The 18166-nt window shown below is 39.2% G+C and overlaps 1 protein-coding gene across 1 annotated transcript in view; it reads left to right on the forward strand.

The window, feature by feature from the left end:
• The first annotated feature begins 16176 nt into the window (after positions 1–16176).
• TMEM39A (transmembrane protein 39A) overlaps positions 16177–18166 on the forward strand; it is a 30409-nt gene continuing 28419 nt past the window's right edge. Inside the window, exon 1 of the mRNA XM_036746110.1 lies at positions 16177–16431. The gene's annotated coding sequence lies outside the window, so the exon portion shown is untranslated. The remainder of the gene's footprint in view (positions 16432–18166) is intronic.

Below are 18166 nucleotides of genomic sequence, written 5' to 3' on the forward strand. Positions count from 1 at the left end.
CGTGGGGCCCCACTCAGCCCGCACAAAGATGGGGACCCGGGGGGCTTCTAGGGAGGGCCGAGTTTACGGACTGGCGGAGGACTATTAGGTTGCTGGGTTTTGGTTCCCCCTGCCCTTCCAGGTGGACGTGCAAGTCGTGCGGCCTCCTCAGTGGCTCGTGGAGGAATTTAGACAATCACGATTCCACCTAGAAGTAATCGATGTACAGGGGACAACTAGTGTCGCTCATCCGAGCTCTCCTCCAGTGAATAGGGCCCTGGCAACGAAGCTAGGGGAGCCAAAGAAGCAGGAGAGCAAGCAGGTTACAAAGCCGGGTGGAATGAGCATATATACGCAGCTTCCCTTAAGCCATCTCTAACCACCTCCACCCCACCCACCCCCATGGCTACATGTGCATATGCATGCATTCAGCTTCCCTCTTTCACTATGTTGGCATCCCGTACTTCCCAACCTCTAGGTTCACAGCTTCAGAGTTATGCTTGACTCTTTCATCAACCCCCATATTAATTAATCAACATTTGTTAAGCATCTACTATGCGCCAAGCACTATTCTAGATACAGAAGATACAAAGACAAGATGAAACTGTCCGGGAAAAATAACATGTGCACATATAAATAAGTGAATGAGTGGATGGATGGATGAATAAATATACACACAAAGTAAAAACAACGTAATTTTTGTGGGGAAGGAGGCTAATAATAACAATCTAATAGATGACCTAGTGGATAGAGTATTGGGTCTGGAGTAGGGAAGATACATTTTTTATTTCAAACCTGGCCTCAGACACTTACAAGCTTAACCTTGTCTCAGTTTCCTCATCAGTAAAATGAGCTGGAGCAGGAAATAGCAAACCACTCCAGTATTTTTGTCAAGAAAACCCCAAATGGGGTCATGAAGGGTAGGACACGACAGAATAACAATCTTTTTTTTTTAAACAGTGGTTTAAGGTTTGCAAAGCACTTTACAAATGGAATCGCATTTGATCCTCATAAGAAACCTGGGAGATGAGTTCTATTATTATCCCCATTTTCCTGAGGCAGACATTGGTTAAGTGACTTGCCCAGGGGCACACAACTGCTAGATGTCTGAAGCTCCAGCTGAATTCGCTTCTTCGTAAGTCCAAGTTTATTCCTCTAATCCACATGTGGCCTCAAGGCTACAGGTTCCCCACCCCTCATTTAAGTCATTTGCCCAAGGTGGCATAGCTAGTAAGTGGCAGAACCCATATTTAAATCCAGGTCTTCTCACCCTAAATACAAATACTTTGGATCTAGAATTAGTAGTGGGGATAGGTGACTTCTCAGTATTTGGGCACTTAGCATCATTTTATCCAGTCTTAGGCAAGTATCTTTCAAAAGATTTAAAACCGACTGTATCATCATCACCTTTTCAGAGAGCTAGAAAATAATTTTCTTCTGGTTATTGTGTTATTGTGACTATCTCATTCAGAATTGAATCTAAAATTTGATGAGAGCTGTGCCCAGTGGATTACCCTTATACTGTAGTTTCCCTATGCTTGTCAAATATATTTCATTATCTGTCATTTTAATTGCTCTGAGATAATGCTTTCTAGGATCCATAAGTATAAAGCATGACTGATAGAATTTAGGTGGTAAAGAGATAGGCTTTAGCAATGGTGAACAGTTTGGGATCATTGAAAAGACTGCATAGTTTCCCAAATGCAACTGATTTTGATTTCTTTCTCCTAATCAAATCAAGGATCAGGGTCATTATTCATCCGTGGTACTAATTAAATGTATTGATGGATTAATTTAATGAGCCATCCAGGTGTATGCCCTAAACTAGGCAGTGAATTTTTCCTCCACCTTATTTCTCTAGTACTAGTGGTTACCTATCTCTTTAAAATTCCTGTGGATTTTCACTGAGCTTTTGTAGTGTTCTAGAGCTTGATACAATTAGTTTGATGACACTTACATTTAGAAGAATATGGAACCTTACTAATAGGAAATCATTTTCTTTGGACCAAAGCATTTCCCATGAGACTAGTAAATACTTTTCACAAAGATATCTTTCCCTTTCTAACACCTCAAATGATAACTGTACTCAGTGGGCCAAAGTTAATTCTATAGTATTGTTTCATTGATTGTCCATGCTTAAAAGTGATGGAGAAAATGTTAATAATGCATGTGAAACTTAAAGATGTGTTGTGCATACATTTTCCCCCCAGAGAAATAAAGGAAGACAAATAACTTGTATAACTTTACATATTATGTATATGTATACATATTATGTATAACTTTACATATTATGAGAAACACCTTTTTTTTGAGAGCATTAGGCTATATTTTGCTCCAAGTAAAAATCTTTATTGAAATCAGTAAATGCTAAAAACAGCAAGGTGCTACATTCTCAACGCTTCTCAGTTACGTAATCATAAAAATGTGATCTACTATTAAAAAACACAACACCTATAAAAGCATGTCTGTTCCCTTCTTGTGTTAATGCTGAGAAAATCCTTGTTTTATAAAGTAACTCTGTGATAGATTTATTGGGATAGCATGAAATCTGAAAATTAATTTTGGTAGCACATGTGGCATATGAAAGATGAAATGACTGGGGAAAACAAAGTTTCAATCTTTAGAGCATATTGATTTTACTAAGCAATGTAAGCCAACTACCCAACAAATAGGGACCAGAACCCTTCCTGAGCTTAGGGCTGGGCCCCAAACACAGGGGGGAGACAAACTTTTACACATTAAAAACAATTAATCAAATAAGGCCAATTCATTAAAAGGAAACAATATAATATTCGGAAATCTGATTTCTAATTGGATGAAAGATAAGGGACTTTTCAAGTTGGGAGACGCAGACAGAATTGATGCAATTCCCTGAAATCAGAAAAAGAGGTGTCCCACTCCCCACTCCCCAAAGTGTCTGTAAACAATCCAGAGAACATGGAAACAATAATTGATTGATCAGAATGGGGCTTTTCAGTTTTCAGATAAGACACGAATTGCCTGAGATGTAAAATTGTAAGAAAACTCCTTGCATCAACTTTTGCCATTCAAGCAATGCAATAAAGTTTTCTTCTCATTTCCACAATTGAATAAAGTTTTCTCAAAAGACAGATGTTGGATTAGACCTATAATTGAAGAGAAAGGGAATTAAGGTAGCTGTAGAATTGAGTCACAAGATGGAGTCAATGTGGTTCACTCAATTCCCACAATTAACTACTTGCTTGTCCTAATCCCCTAATTTTCCCTCTTTTAATTTATGGGGGGTGGGCAAGCCAGCAAGGACAGCAAGTAACTTTTGGGAATTGAGTGAATCACATTGACTGTATCTTGCGATTCAATTCTGGAGCTAGCTTAGTTTCTATTCAATCATGGGTCTAGTTTGAGTATTAGGTTTGAGTATTAGGACTATATTTGTCTCATAATAAATTTGGTAAAGTGCTTTCTTTCCCAATGAATTGAGAGTAATTTTTTTATCACAGGTAATAACTTCTATCTAAATATTTTATATAATTTACTTGTAAACCTGGAGCAGGGTCATGCCTCCATCCTTGCCCCATTTTGGTAGTTCACTTATGGTTTGTTCACTTTCTCTTTTTTTTTATATTAGATTATTTGGGATCTCTATTTCATGGTTTGCTCATCTTGGTATTTTATATATCTCTTGTAATAATTGTCCATTTTCTTTAGATTTTCAGGTTTTATAGAATATGAAATATATGTAGCAGTATCTGATAATCTCATTTTCTCTCTATTGTGAATTCACATTTTTCTTTATTTTAGTTAAGAATCTCAAGGTAAATAATGAATGAAAGTAGAAATAGCATTTCTAGATCCCAAACTATATTATGAAGCAGTTATAATTGAAACTCTTGTGGTCTTTAATAAATAGAAAGGTATATTAGTGGAAGGAGTAGATGATCAAGAGCCTAAAGCAACCCAGAACAATAGGGCAGTGTTCAGTAAATTCAAGAACATACGCTACTAAGGGAAGGACTCCATATTTGACAAGAGCTGCTTAGAAAAACAGAAAGCAACTAGGTAGAATTAGGTTTAGATTAGCATTTTATGCCATAAACTACAATATATTCCAAATGCATACATGACTTAAGTATTTTAAAAAATCACATTGTTCAGAAAAATGAGCAAAAAATAGGACGTGCTTTTTGCAACAATAGACAGAGGGAAGAATTCTTAATCTAATAAGACAGAGAGGTGTGCATAAAAGAAAGATCTGTGCTTTAGTGTTGGGAAGTCCAAATGTGGAAACTTCTTTCACCAAGACCAATAACTGGTTTGTGACTTAGATAAATCTGGGAAAGTTATCTGAGACACACAGAAGTTAAGTGACTTGTTCAGGGTCAGCTACTCTCAAAGGTGAAATTTGATTGCTGGTCTTTCCGGCTTTAAGCTCTGAATATAATCCACTATATAATGCTTCCTCTAAAAAGCATTTTTAAAAAACAGGCAACTTTGATAAAAGAAAAACTTTAAAACTTTTACATAAAATAAAAATCAAGTTAAAATAAGGGATAAAATGTGAGGTTGGGAAAAAAAAAAACTTTATGTCAAACGTTTCTGACAAAATCATATATCCAGGATATATAAGACCAAGTGTCATTTCCCAACAGATAATCAAAGTGGATGAACAAACAGTTCAAAGGGTGAGTTATAGACTATTAACAACCATTTTAAAGATTGCTCCAAATCAATGAAATGAAAATGAAAACAACTCTAAGATTTTACCTCACAACCAATAAATTGGTGAAAATTACAAAAGATAGAAATAATTATTGTTGGAAGAATGTAGAAAGACAAACATAGTCATGCATCATTGGTATAGCTAAGAACTGGTCCAATAATTTTGAATTATTCAAGAAAAGTTCAAAAATACTGTCCATATCTCTTGATCCAGAAATCCTGCCATTGAACATGTGCCCTGAGGAGGTCAAAGACAGAAGGAAAGGCCATGTATGTCCCAAAAATAGATATAGCAACCCTTTGGGGACTAGCAGAGTGAGTGTCTACTGACCAGTAAAATGGCTGAGTAATCTGAATTGGCCAAACTATAATATAATACCATGTAACTGTAAGAAATGATGAATCTAAAGAAATCAGAAAACTATGGGAAGATACAGAATGAAGCAAATAGAAGCAAGGAAACTATACACAATAAGTACAGTAATGTAAAAGAAAAGCCACACCAAAAAACTGCATAAAGCACCTTCATACTTTCTCTCTTCTTATTCTCTGCTAAAAACCTCTTCAATTTGGCTACTCAATTGAAACTGTTCTCTCCCAAATTGTTAATGAGGTCTTAATTGCCAAATCCAACAGCCTCTTTATAATCCCATTATTGTTCATTGTATTGCTGACAATACTCTCCTTCTAGATTTTGGGTCAGTAAGATATTACTCTTTCTTGGTTTTCTTCTTACTTATCTGACCACTCCTTCTGAATTGCCTTTGCTGGATCATCATCAGTGTCACAGTCATTTCCTTGTAGTTGTACCACCAGGCTCTCTTCTCTTTATACTCTCTCACATGGTGCTTTCATCAGTTCCCATGATTTAGTCATCATCTTAGTGCAGTTGACCTCTAGATCTATATATCTAGCCTTAGTCTCATCTCATTCTTTAATTCTAGTCCTACTTAATGGGCATTTTAAATTGGATGTTCTATAGGCATCTCAATCTAAACATATCCAAAACAGAACTGATCTTCTCCCTCCAAAAAAAACCCCAAACCTCCTCACCTCTTTTGAATTTCCCTATTACTGTCAAGGGTGCCACTATACTTCAGTTACCCAAATAACCTTTGTTTCTTCAATTTCATCCAGCCCAGATATTGAATTACTTGCCGACTCTTTTCACTTCTACTCCATACCTTTCATGGATTCCCTTCTCTCCCCACAACACTGTATCTATGGCAGTTCAAGTCTGTATTACCTCTCCCCAGGACCACTGTAATGGCTTCCTCTTTGGTCTCCCTACATCATGTCTCTCTACTCACATCCATCCTCCATTCTGCCACCAAAATAATTTTCCTAAAGTGTGGTTCTAACCATTTCACCACCCTACCCAATAAATTTCAGTGGCTCTAGGATCTAATATAAATTCTTGTTTGACATTTAAATCTCTTCACAAGCTGACCCAGCCACTAGTATCCTTCCTTCACAAAACTACCTTGTATTCATTTTACAGAGATTCTGTTTCTGCTTATACGTATGTGTCGTCTCCCGTGAGAGAATGCAAGGCCTTTAAGAGCCAAGACTTGTTTTACTTGTGTTTCTGTATCCCTAATGATTAGCCTTATTCTTCATCTGTAAAATGAGCTAGAGAAGGAAATGGCACAAATGGGGTCACAAAGAATCGTACCCGACAGAAACAACTGAATAACAACAACCAAAAATGATTAGCACAGTACCTGGTTCATTGCAAGTATTTAAGAATGCTTGTTGATAGATAATTTCCAATTTTTATCCTGGAAAAGAGATTAGGTAATGAACCACTCTTCTTTCTCTGTCATGGGGGACTGTGTGGATTGAACGTTGCATATGCTGTTAGTGGAATAGTGTCAAAGAAGGTCACTGTATCCCTTGTTTTTGTTATAAGGTAAGGCTCACTTGGGTGTTTCTCTCAGGGTGTCCCACTACTTTGGCTTGACTGCATATGAACTGTTTTCAAAGGAATCATAGACTATCAACAATTATGTGAAAAAATGCTCCAAATTACTAACAATAAAGAGAAATACAGATTAGAACACTTCTCTATTTTATTCCACATCTATGATAATGGCAAAGATAATTTTTGTGGGGGTGATTTCTTCGGTATCAATTTATCCAAGTCTTTACCAATCAAATTTGGTAAATCTTCTGTAACTTTTATTGAGTTCTCTAGGGGCACAGAGAGATTAAATGACTAGCTGATAGTCACAAAGCCACTATATGTCATAACCAGGACTTTAACCCAAATCTCCTTAACTCCAAGGCCTCTTGGCATAGTTGGTAAAAGCAATAGTCATTATCAAAGGGTGAAGATAGGGACACTAATGCACTGCTATTGGAGTTATGAAGTGGTCCAACCATTCCTGAAAACAATTTAGAACTCTGCAAGAAAGATCATTAAACTATTTGATACTCTTTGATCCCAGGTATCCTGCTAATGAGTACATACCTGCAAGAAAGCAAAGACAGAAGAAAGGCTTCATATAGAACAAAACTTCAAAGCAGTACCTTTTGTGGTAGCAACTGGAAACAAGTAGGTACCCATTGATTAGGAGATAGCTAAACACAAATAGCATGTGAATGTAATGTATTATTACACTGAAAGAAATGATGAATGTCAAAAATTCAGAGAATTACAGGAAAAACCTAATGAAATGATACACAGTGAAGTAAGTGGAACTAGTCATGGTTATGACATATATGACTAACGCAACCATGTAACAGTGTAAATATATACGTATGTGACTGTTAACCAAAAAGAGAGCTAAAAGGAAGCGAAACATAAAATAACTATAATGACTAATCTTGTTCCCAGGTAACACATAGAAAACAAACTTCCATCCTTTCAGTAGAATGGTGGTGGACTACAGATGTAGTTATGGCATCAATTAGTTTTGCTCAACTGTTTTTGTTACAAAGCAGAGCTCAATAAAGCAGCATGACTAAAAATGACTAATGTAAAAATAAATGGAATTAATAAAACTTTTTTCTAAATAATAGTTTTGTAGAGATGAGAAAGCAGGAATATATGCTAATAGTTGCTAATGTTTGTGATTATTGGAGCTTGGAGGGTTTGGGGTACATGAGAATAGGGTTTTTAGCCACCCCTGTATTTACAGCATAAGAACATTTTTAGGCTCAATACCAAGTACCACAACCTCATTTAGTAGGTGATGTTGAGGGAACCTTGACTGTGAACATGCACACATCTTGCAGGTATACAGGTTAAGAGGCCCCAGGAAAGTCACAACCAAGGTGATGTATTTCCCCTTCTGGGAACTAAGGGGAATCTGTTCAGCAAGAAACAATTCCATCAGGCTAGCAGTCTAGTACAATTGATTCTAGTGATTTCTGAACTCTTTTCCACCTCTGCAGACACAGGGCTCTAGTATATCAGCCTCATTATTCTTGCTTTAAGTCATTGAGATTTTGGCATTTAAAATAAAACTTCCTCCCTTTGGATAAAGAGAAGTACACAGAATCATTCCTGAGACAGAGATATGCAACAGTTCTATTTATCTGCAGATCTCTCCACTTAACTTAGGTGTTAAAACGTGAGAATGTACAAAAGTCAAATGTTACAATCACTGTATATACCTTTTCTAAAATGGTAACATGAGTGACTGTTAATGGCACATCTTTCTTCAAGGCAACTACTTAAAAGCATTCTTTTGTTTTTGTTTTTTTGCCTCTCCTCCCTATTTTGAATATGTTTCTTTTTCTGTTCCTGTGGAGACTTTTTTTTTTAAATCCCTATCTCTGTTTCTCATAAAATCCTTTTTCATATCTCTCTTGACTATTAACTCAGTTGAATGCATAGTGTGTTACAGGAATTCTACTTTCCTTCTTTTCCATATTAAAAAGACAGCTGTCAACAAAGGATAATTTCAGGGTGGCTATGTATCTGCTCCCATTGTTCATGAAAAGGAAAGGAAGACCCTATGGATTGCATTTGTCAGATCTTCTTTTTATAAACAGGACAACCTTTTCTCTCTGGTCCTGGTCTCTAGACTTAAAAAAAAAATCCCCAAACTCATATACTATGCCCATATACTCTTATGCTCACCTAAGAGTTTTTTGGGGAAAAAATTATTCTCAACTTCCACATATAAAGCAGAATCAAAAAAAAAGATTCTCTATGAAATCAAGAATCATTCCATACCCTTGCTGTAGAAAAGAAGAAAATATATATAAATTCTACATGTTATTTCAAAGCTGCCCTGCTTATCTGTGCTTCTTCTGAATTTCCTTCTGTGAATTTAGAAAAATGTTAAAATGGCCCCTTGTTTTGTATTACTATTGCTAACCCTCCCTTGTCCTCAATTCTCCATCCCAATTAAAAAACCTAAGGAAACAGAAAAAGCACTTCATAACAAGTAAGCAAAATCAAGCAAAATGAATTCACAGAGTGGCCACATTCAAAAGAATGTATGTCTTTTTTCTGCAATGTGTCTATTGACCCTTTGTCAAAAGTTGGGTAGTATATATTGGAGGTCCTGGAGAAATGGTTGGTTATTGCAATGATTAAAATTCTTAAAACTTTCAAGTAGTTTTTAGCTACTATTTTTCAAGAGTCAGAGAAGATAGCTCTCCTATCTACCACTGTCCAACAATCACTGGTTTGTCAGCCATGAGAAAGATGAACTATTTTTTGAAGAACTTTAAGAAATCATTTAGAAGCCAGTAGCCAATTGATGACAAAAAGGGGTTGAGTGCCACTTTTCGGTGCTTGAGTGGGCATGTGGCACTGATACCTTTTCTTTAGGAGGTATGGCTGGGTATTTGCAAGAGTGAACAATTATTTGCCCAGAAGATTTTCAGGACTTCATTCTCAGGTTTTTCTTAATTACTTTTATCATTCAGTTTTTCTAATCTTCATTTTGTATCTACGAGATGGACAAATGACATGGATTTGTTTATAAATGACAGAGGCAGAACTGCGGTATTTACCTGAGGCAATACAGTAAAATAGTAGACATTGTTCACTTACTTTTATATTTACTCTCCTAATCAATATTGTTTCTTCATGAGTTTAGAACCATCCTTGATTTTCCTGTCCCTTACCTCCCTTATCAAATTAGTTGTGAAATCTTGTTAAGTTTTTCTTCCACATCATCTCTCACACTGATTTCTTTCTCTGCAATAAGACCACCACCCTCTTTCAGGCTCTGATCACCTCTCTCCTGGACCACTGCAATATTCTTCTCATTGTTATATCTGCTTCCAGTCTCTTTCCTCTCCAATTTATCTTCTGCACAGCAGCCAAACTAATCTGCCTAAACAATAGCTAACACATATTATGCTTTAAGGTTTACATAGCACTTTACACTTACTATTTAATCCTTACAACCCTGAGGTGGGAGCTATTATTTATCCCCATTTAACAGATGACAAAACTGAAACTGAGACATTAAATGACTTGCTTAGGATCACACAGCTAGTATCTGAGGCATGATTTGAATTGAGGCCTTCTTGACTCCAAATCAAGCTACTCTACATACTATGCTACCTAGCAGAAGTTTCCATGGCTCCCTAGTGTCTCCAAGCCAAAAATCAAACTCCTTACTCTAGCATTTAAAACCCACGACTAGCTGGCTCCAAATTACCTTCCATGCCTTATTTCCCATTACTCCCCATGGTACCCATCTTTCCCCCCCCGCCCCCCCGTTTGGAATGTGTACCCTTCTTACTAAACATCTTATAAAGTTTTCTTTAAGGCTTAGTTCAGGCCCCAGTGACTCCTCCAAGACTTTTCTGATCTTCCTAATTTTTAATGTTCTTTGTTGTATTTATATATCTGTGTATGTATTGTAATCCCCAATAGAATGTAAGTTCCTCAAAATCAGGATTTATCTCATTCTTGTCTTTGTTTTCTCCATCACCTAACACAGTCCCTTGATTTTTTTTTAATTGGTCCAGACTAGAGATTTCATTAATATAGGAAATTTCTGTTCAGGAAACTAGCTCTACCAGTGAAGACTGGCAACTGGTCTGCACCATAGAGAGTTGCTCAGAAACTGAGGTCATACTTGCCTGGAGTAAGACTTGAACCTAGATTTTCTGAGGCCAGCTCTCTATCCACTACAGCAGTGGTGTCAAACTCAAATAGAAATGGAGGTCACTCAACTGTACATAAGGATCCCTCTGAGTTGCATATTGTCTTAGAAAACCACATATTAACATTAGAATGTTCTCGTATTTTTATTCTGTTAAATATTTTCCAATTACTTTTTAATTTGGTTTGGGCAACACTTAGGAGTGTTGTGGCTTGCAGCCCAGTGTTTGACACCTTTGCAATATAGCACCTTGCCTTAACATAGTAAGTGCTTAACTTTTTTTAAAAAGTTGAATGGAGCAGGCACACAGCCTAACAATGCCAGCCCAAGATCAAAGCAACAGGTACAATGTCTGTAAAGAAGGGAGTTCTGTGAATTTTGAGCATGGCCTGTGTATTAGGGAGAATTAGTACTTTGAGGTAATAGGATCACTACCAGTTATATTTGCTTATTTTCCCTTGATAGGGGGCAAGAGGGAGAAAGATCTGGTTAAATAATTATGTCTGGTCAAATGATTATTTAATAATATGGGTGAACACCAAAAAACTATCATTCAATCAGCAAATTTCCTTTTTGGCTGAAAGTAAGCCTGAGATGGTTAAACAAAAGAAAACCAAACCAAACCAGAATGAGGGGAATTCAGTACATTGGTTGAGCAAATCCCCAAATCTTCTGGAGGTGGTCTGGGAGAAGAGAAGTCACACTAACACTGGTAGTTCCAGAATTGCTAGGAAGTCATTGAAAGTCCTGAGCTTCAAGACTAGAACTAAGAGGGGTAAGTGTGGTGAAAGGGTGGAATTTATGTTATTGAGGTGGCAAAAAAGCTCTGGTTTCATGATCTTTCTATGGGGATTTTCTGAGGTGAACAGAAAGATACTTATTGCACAGAAGCCAGAGGAAGAGATTTTGTTAGACACTGATAGCAATGCTGGCTACATAGTGCTTAGGAAACCTCAAAGTTCCATTTGGCTTTTAGCCATACCTTAAGCACGTAAGACAGATCTGGTGTGCCCCTGAATCTAGGTGACAGTTTTCATAAGACCAAGGTGACCTTGCCCACTTTGAGTTGGAGGGGGGAGGAGAAGAGAACTAAATTTTCCCTTGAAGTTCTCCAAAGAAGAATTAGTGTACTCAAGTAGGATTCTTCCTCAAGATGAAGGTATAAGCTATGCTCAGAAATGAAACTGACCAAGCTTCCAAAAGGGCAGGGGTTAGTCATAAACCAAGGAGGTCTGAGGGAATCTTGCCTGTAATGTCCATGGGGAAGAAAGGATAACTGAGAAGAGTTGCCTAGATATTGCAGGGAACCAGCTAGTTTCTAAAACCTAAGTTACCCTGCTTACCCTCCTTCCCCTTCCCCCACCCCCCACCTAAGCCTATTGCCAAGAGTAAGTGGAGAAACCCAGTATAATCTGGACATGATGATCCAGACACATCCAAAGACAGAAACCAAGATGCTGAGGATATGGTGCAACTCTGGTGGCCCTTCAGAATAGGTCCCTTAGAGATAAATAACCTACATGTTTCCCTAGTAGGAAGACTGTAATTTTTGTTACATGGGTAGAAACAAGCCCTAATAATAATGCAAAGCCCCAAAAAAGACATGACTGCCTCTATTGTTAGACCACCAAAGGATGAGTAGCTGCCATCTTTTCTCTAGAGTCAGAATTCTGGGAGAAGAAAATGTGTAGAGCTAAAGGAACTACAATTAGAATTTTAAAATAATTTTTTTCCTTCCCATTAGAAAGGTGAGAATGAGGTGTCTACGGTAGTAAACTACTACTAGATGGTAGTAAATGGCTACTATATATGCCAAGAAATCTGCACAGAGGTGTCCTGTTAGTGTTCTAGCCCCAGTGATGACTCTGCCTATCCTTACACAGAAATTGAGATACAACAGGAAAATAGAAGACAGCTTGAACAATTCCTTAAAATGTTATTAGGTAGCTTCTAGAAGAGTGTGCCTAGACAATCAGCTTTTCACTGTCATGCACAAGGTGGGGATGGAAGGAAGGCAGTATTTTCTTTTAGGTGTTCAAGGTCTGATCACCTAGCAGCAACAACAGTGGAGTCTAAATGAAAGCAAAGAGGAAACCTATCACTAATTGTTGAGAAAATTTTTTTTCTATCCAACATTTTCACCTTATTTTTCAATCTAAAAGACTCATATCTGAACAAAAGATTTTATTTGTGAGAATTACAAGTTCTAGAAGTGGTTCTGGAAAATCATAATCTTGGGGTCAGTTAATGTAAGAAACAGGATTGTTTTGGGAACTTTGAGGGATCTTTTACAATGCCCAAACAGCAAACAATAAATACAATCCATATGGGTCCCATCCTGCATAGCAACTCTCACCACGTACAGTTACCTGAACCAAAATGAAAAAGAGTCAAACTGTTAGCACCAACCATCGTTCAGGTGGTCAAACTGTCCTTTTCCACAACATTTAGCAAGTGTCCAACTGATGTGTTGTAAGGCAACTGCAGCAAGGTAGCAGCAGCCAGTAGATATTCTTTGTCTATGTTGGGTCCTCTACTACTGTTTTCCCACCTTAGGAAATTTCAGAAGCTTGACCACTCCAGTGAGAGGTGTAGGGTGCTGGGGTTTTTAACAGGAACAGTCAAGTTGTCATTTCCCTGTTTCTATCTAGTTGTATAGTTGTACAGCAAAGCCCAGTTTCATTTATAATAAAAAATTCTCATTTTGTAGGGTTACAGAATCAGGAGTTTCAAGTACATGTCAAGAGAAAGTAGAAATATTAACAGCCTCAACCCTTAATATCATTCGAATGGAAGTCTTTCTGGAACTTCCAATATCAACCCCCCATACTCCCTCAGGAAGCACCCTGGAATCCTTCATGGTCCACCCTAAAAAATGGGCTTACCATAAAAATAAAAAAAAAAACAAATACATTACTAACATTAAATTGAAAGTAAGGTTCAGATCATCTAGTCTGGTTACCCCATGCCTCAGGGACTCAGGAGAGAATAACTACTCCCTTGACTTCCAGTGGTGACCCCTTAAAAAGTAAAAACACATGACAACATACTACCTGATATCAACTGAATATTCCAAAGCCATTGATACAGCAACTTTTCATCAGAAACATAAGGTGACCCAGCCCTCTGCAGATGTGAGGGCCATTGGTTCATTTCTAACTCAGTAATATCCAAATATGTCCTAGATACAGTTGGGAGGGAAGGGTCTGAAATAGGTGAGAAAGGTGGGTAAGTAACAAGAGAGTCAATTTATGAAGAACCAGAGTTAGAGAAGTAGGTTGTATGCACAGTGGAAGAAATCAAAGGCCAGGTGGTTAAGCACAATCCAGAAGGGCCAGAGGTAAAGGGATATGTCTGTGTATCAAGGTAAGGAAGTCAGCAACAAGTTAACAGTCCAAGGGAGCAGACAATTAACAGTCCAAGGCCAAAGCAAGGATCAGAAAAACTGGATAACGGCCAAAGGAAGAGCCTGAGGTCAAGCAAAGAATTCTCACAGTTTTTCAGTCTCAATGAGGTGGTTACCCCCCTGATCTTCTGGATTAGCCGGTCCCTGCTCACCTCCACTACCTCCTGATTGGGAAGTTGCTGTTTCTGGACGACCAGGGACAGTATGTTCTATTTCCAATCTGTTCGCTGTCCTTCTTCCAATTCTCTCTGCAAATCCTCTTTGGAAACTGTATTTTGGATGGTTTTCACGCGAACCTCTCTGATCTTCAACTGTTTTCTCTTCAACTGTTTTTTGCTGTCTAGTTTGGCGATATTGTTCATAATCTTCAGTCATCTTCTTCCGTAGTGTTTTGCAAATGGCCTTGTATTCTGGGCCCTTATCACCCCTAGCTGCCATGTCTCTCCTCTTAGCAAGCAGATTGAGCGTTTCTTGGCTAAGGCGATTTCTGGGCTCTTTTGGTCTCTTCATTGTGATGATTTTTTTACATCGGTTAATCTTTTGCAGTAAATGCCGTTCATATTCAGAATCATAGTCTCTATTTCTGTTCACTTCCCAGTTTTGGGATTCCACAGTGTGTTGAAACAGTTCTTCTTCAAGTTGCTGTAATCGCACACAGTGCCTTCTTTTCATCTTCATCCTTTCTTCTAATTTGGTGTTTAATTTAACCTTTGCCCGAACCAATCGATGATATGACTGCATACAGACAACTGATTCTGAAATGACTGCCACATCTGTAACCAGTTGCTTCTTGTCTGTTAAAATATAGTCAACTTCTTCTTTTACAACTTCATCTGGGGACCATGTCCAGCGCCTTCCTACTCGCTTCATGAAAAAAGTGTTCATGATGTACAGGTGTGAAGCTTCTGCATATTCTACAAGTCTTTGGCCTCTTTCATCTCTTGATCCAGAACCGTATCTTCCAACATACTCTTCCCCTTCCTCTCCTGTGCCCACTTTTGCATTGAAGTCACCAAGTATCAAAGTATATGCTGATTCAATTTGGAGGATTTTATCAAGATCCTCATAAAATTTATCTACTTCTTCCTCCTCTGCTATGGATCTTGGTGCATAAGCAGCAATGATTTTCATGGTGGCATCTCGGCTGACCCTCATTGTAAGGACTGCGAGGCGAGACGACCAAGTATACCATGAGATTATATTCCTTGTTGCTTTTGGGCCCACCATGAAACCAACCCCACCAACTCCTTCATTCCCCTCTCCAAGGAGAACCTGCCAACCATCTTTCCATTCAGATGAAACTTCTTCTTCACGTCTGGTTTCATTTATAGCAAGTATATCAATGTGTATGTTTTTTAGTTCCTCGAGGAGCGTGTCTACTAACTCATCAGTGGACAGGGAACCCACGTTGAAAGTCCCAACCGCTAAATCTATGTTTATATAGGGTCTCTTGGCGCCCGGGGGTCCTTTTTGCGCCTTTCCGCTTCCGCCTCTGCCCCCGTCACTGCAGGAGGGCCCTTCATAGGGAGGGGGGCCATTTTGTATTTCTGCCCGATTCATAGTTTTCGCGGCCAAAAAAAGGGGGGGGGGGAGCACCAAGCGGGCTGACCTTCTGGTGACGAGCCTCTCCGCGCTCGGCTAGGCTGGGCCTCCGACGGCAGACATACAACGTTCAGACGCGTTCAGCAAGAATGGAATACAAAAATATATCTTAATAATTGTAACAGACGTTTAACTAACGCCCAGGGGGATGGGGAAAAGGCATAGGGAACACCATAAGTCCAGGGGCTCAACCGTTGCCGGAAACTGCGAGTCGGGAAGATACACTACCGCGCAGGTGCGTAAGCACTGGGAACGAGTCCCGCCCCCTGCTCGCACGCGCACTCGCGCCACGACGCAGGCGCGGGGAATGCGAGCCGGGGATGGCCGGAGCCCCGAGATCTCCGCCTCTCTGTGTGTTTAGTTTCCGGGGGCCGGTCGTCGTCGGGCGCGCCGCTGACGTCATCACTGCGCGCTGCCACGTCTCCTCAGCTCCGCGGCAACCGGGGCTGGTCACTGCTGACTGGACTGGAGCTGGGGTCTGGCTGCCTGGCGTCCGGAGACAGACTGGCCACCTCTTTTCGGATCTCTGTGAGGAGACTAGGGACAGCAGGCCTGGAGCGTCGCGGTTGGGGCGGGGGAGGGAACCTGTCCGCCCGCCCCAGGGACAGCCCGTGAAGCCACCACCGCCGTTTTGGGGAACCCGCCCCGCAGTCCAGGCCTCCATGCGTAAGTCCCGGGGCCGCTGGCCCATCTTCGGTCTGGCCGCCGGTGTCGTCTTTCTCCTCTTCTCTTCCACTCTTCCTCATCTGGAGGAAGCATCGACACAGCCTCCCTCCGGGCCCCTTTCTCCTCTTCTCCTTTCTCCCCCTCTTCTGTTTTCTGCAGCTCAGAACTAGAAAAGCCTCTTTATGAATGAGAGAACCCGAGCCCTTTAAACGCCTTCATTCGCCTCATATTTGTTAGTCCAGCTGGACTGAAGAGGCAGCCGACACGGGAGTTAGGAAAAACTCAGATGTGACGTTTTGGAAACCCGGGTTTCTCAGATGCTTTGTGATGATTCTGGAACACTAAAAGCTGTAGCATATGAAACTTGGCTTGCTAACCCTACCCCAGAGCCCATGGTGCAGTCGGTTTGATGGGAACTTCATTTCTTATAGTTGTGAATCTTCCTTTTTCTGGACAGACTTTTTAAGGGTTCAGTTTCACGGGATTGCAAGGTCTGTGCTGGGAAGGGCTTCGGGCATCATAGTAAAACTGCAGCACAATCCATACCAGGAAAAAAGAAGCCTCCCCCCACCCCCAGCATACTGGACAAGGGATCATCCAGCTTGTGCTTGCAGATCTCCAAGGAGAGGGAACTTATTGTCTCCCGTTGCACCTTATTCCACTTTTAGATATCTCTGATTATTAAGAAGTTTTTCTTCTTTACCTAGTAAGATTTTATTTTCAGTACTTTTCCACATCTTCATTTTGTACAGAAGCTCTCTAGTTCTTTTTGTGCCTTGGACTTCTTTGGCAGTCTGGTGAAGCCTCCATAAAATATACATACATATTATGTACATAAATTACATAAAATACGTAGGATTACAAAGGAAACCAATTATATAGAAACACAATTATCAAAATTTTTGTTTTAAATTCATGGACTCTATATTAAGAAACCCCTGCCACAGGACATGAATAATTTCTCCTAAATTTGAATATTTCTTTTTCTAAGCAAACTTTTTATGGGATTGCTATAAGAGAATCACTAGTTCTGTATTAAAAGGGATTTGGGTGACCATTGAGGCCAACCCATACCCAGAAAAAAAAGTTCATCTATAATACACTGGACAAGGTTTATGCATTATTAACAATATTTTATATTTCTGTAACATCTAATCTAAAGTACTTTCTCACCTAGTATTTTAGTCATGTTTGATTATACTTGATCATCATACTTGGCCATCAATCATACTTGATTCTCATAACAATCCTCTGTGAAAGGTAAAGCAGATAGAACATAGAATTCTTATTTTCCCACAGAAAACTGAGTTACACTTAAGTGATTTGCCTGAAGTCTTATATCCAATTAGTAGTGGAATTAGGGCTAGAATCTTTTAATTCCAGACTCTTTCCAGTATATCACAATGCTCCTTCATTATTTCAGTTTATTGAAAATTAAATGATATGATTATTATACTGTATCTTGTCATGTCAGATTGGATGTAGTATTTATGTTCTATCTAGCATTTAAACACCTATTGTGTGTTAGGCACTATGCTGGGATACAATACAAAAGTGAAAACAGCACTTGTTCTGAAGGAGTATGCATTCTATCAGGGTAGATAGATAGGTGTATGTAAGTTTGGACAAAATATATACAAAATAAATAAAAGGAAATTTTGGGAGAAGGCACTGGCAGGGGTGGGTGGGGTGGGTGGGAAGGTGGGAATCAAGAGAAGCTTCATGTAGAAAGTGA

The sequence above is a fragment of the Trichosurus vulpecula genome, chromosome 2 (assembly GCF_011100635.1).
Source record: "Trichosurus vulpecula isolate mTriVul1 chromosome 2, mTriVul1.pri, whole genome shotgun sequence".
NCBI classification, from domain to species: Eukaryota; Metazoa; Chordata; class Mammalia; order Diprotodontia; family Phalangeridae; genus Trichosurus; species Trichosurus vulpecula.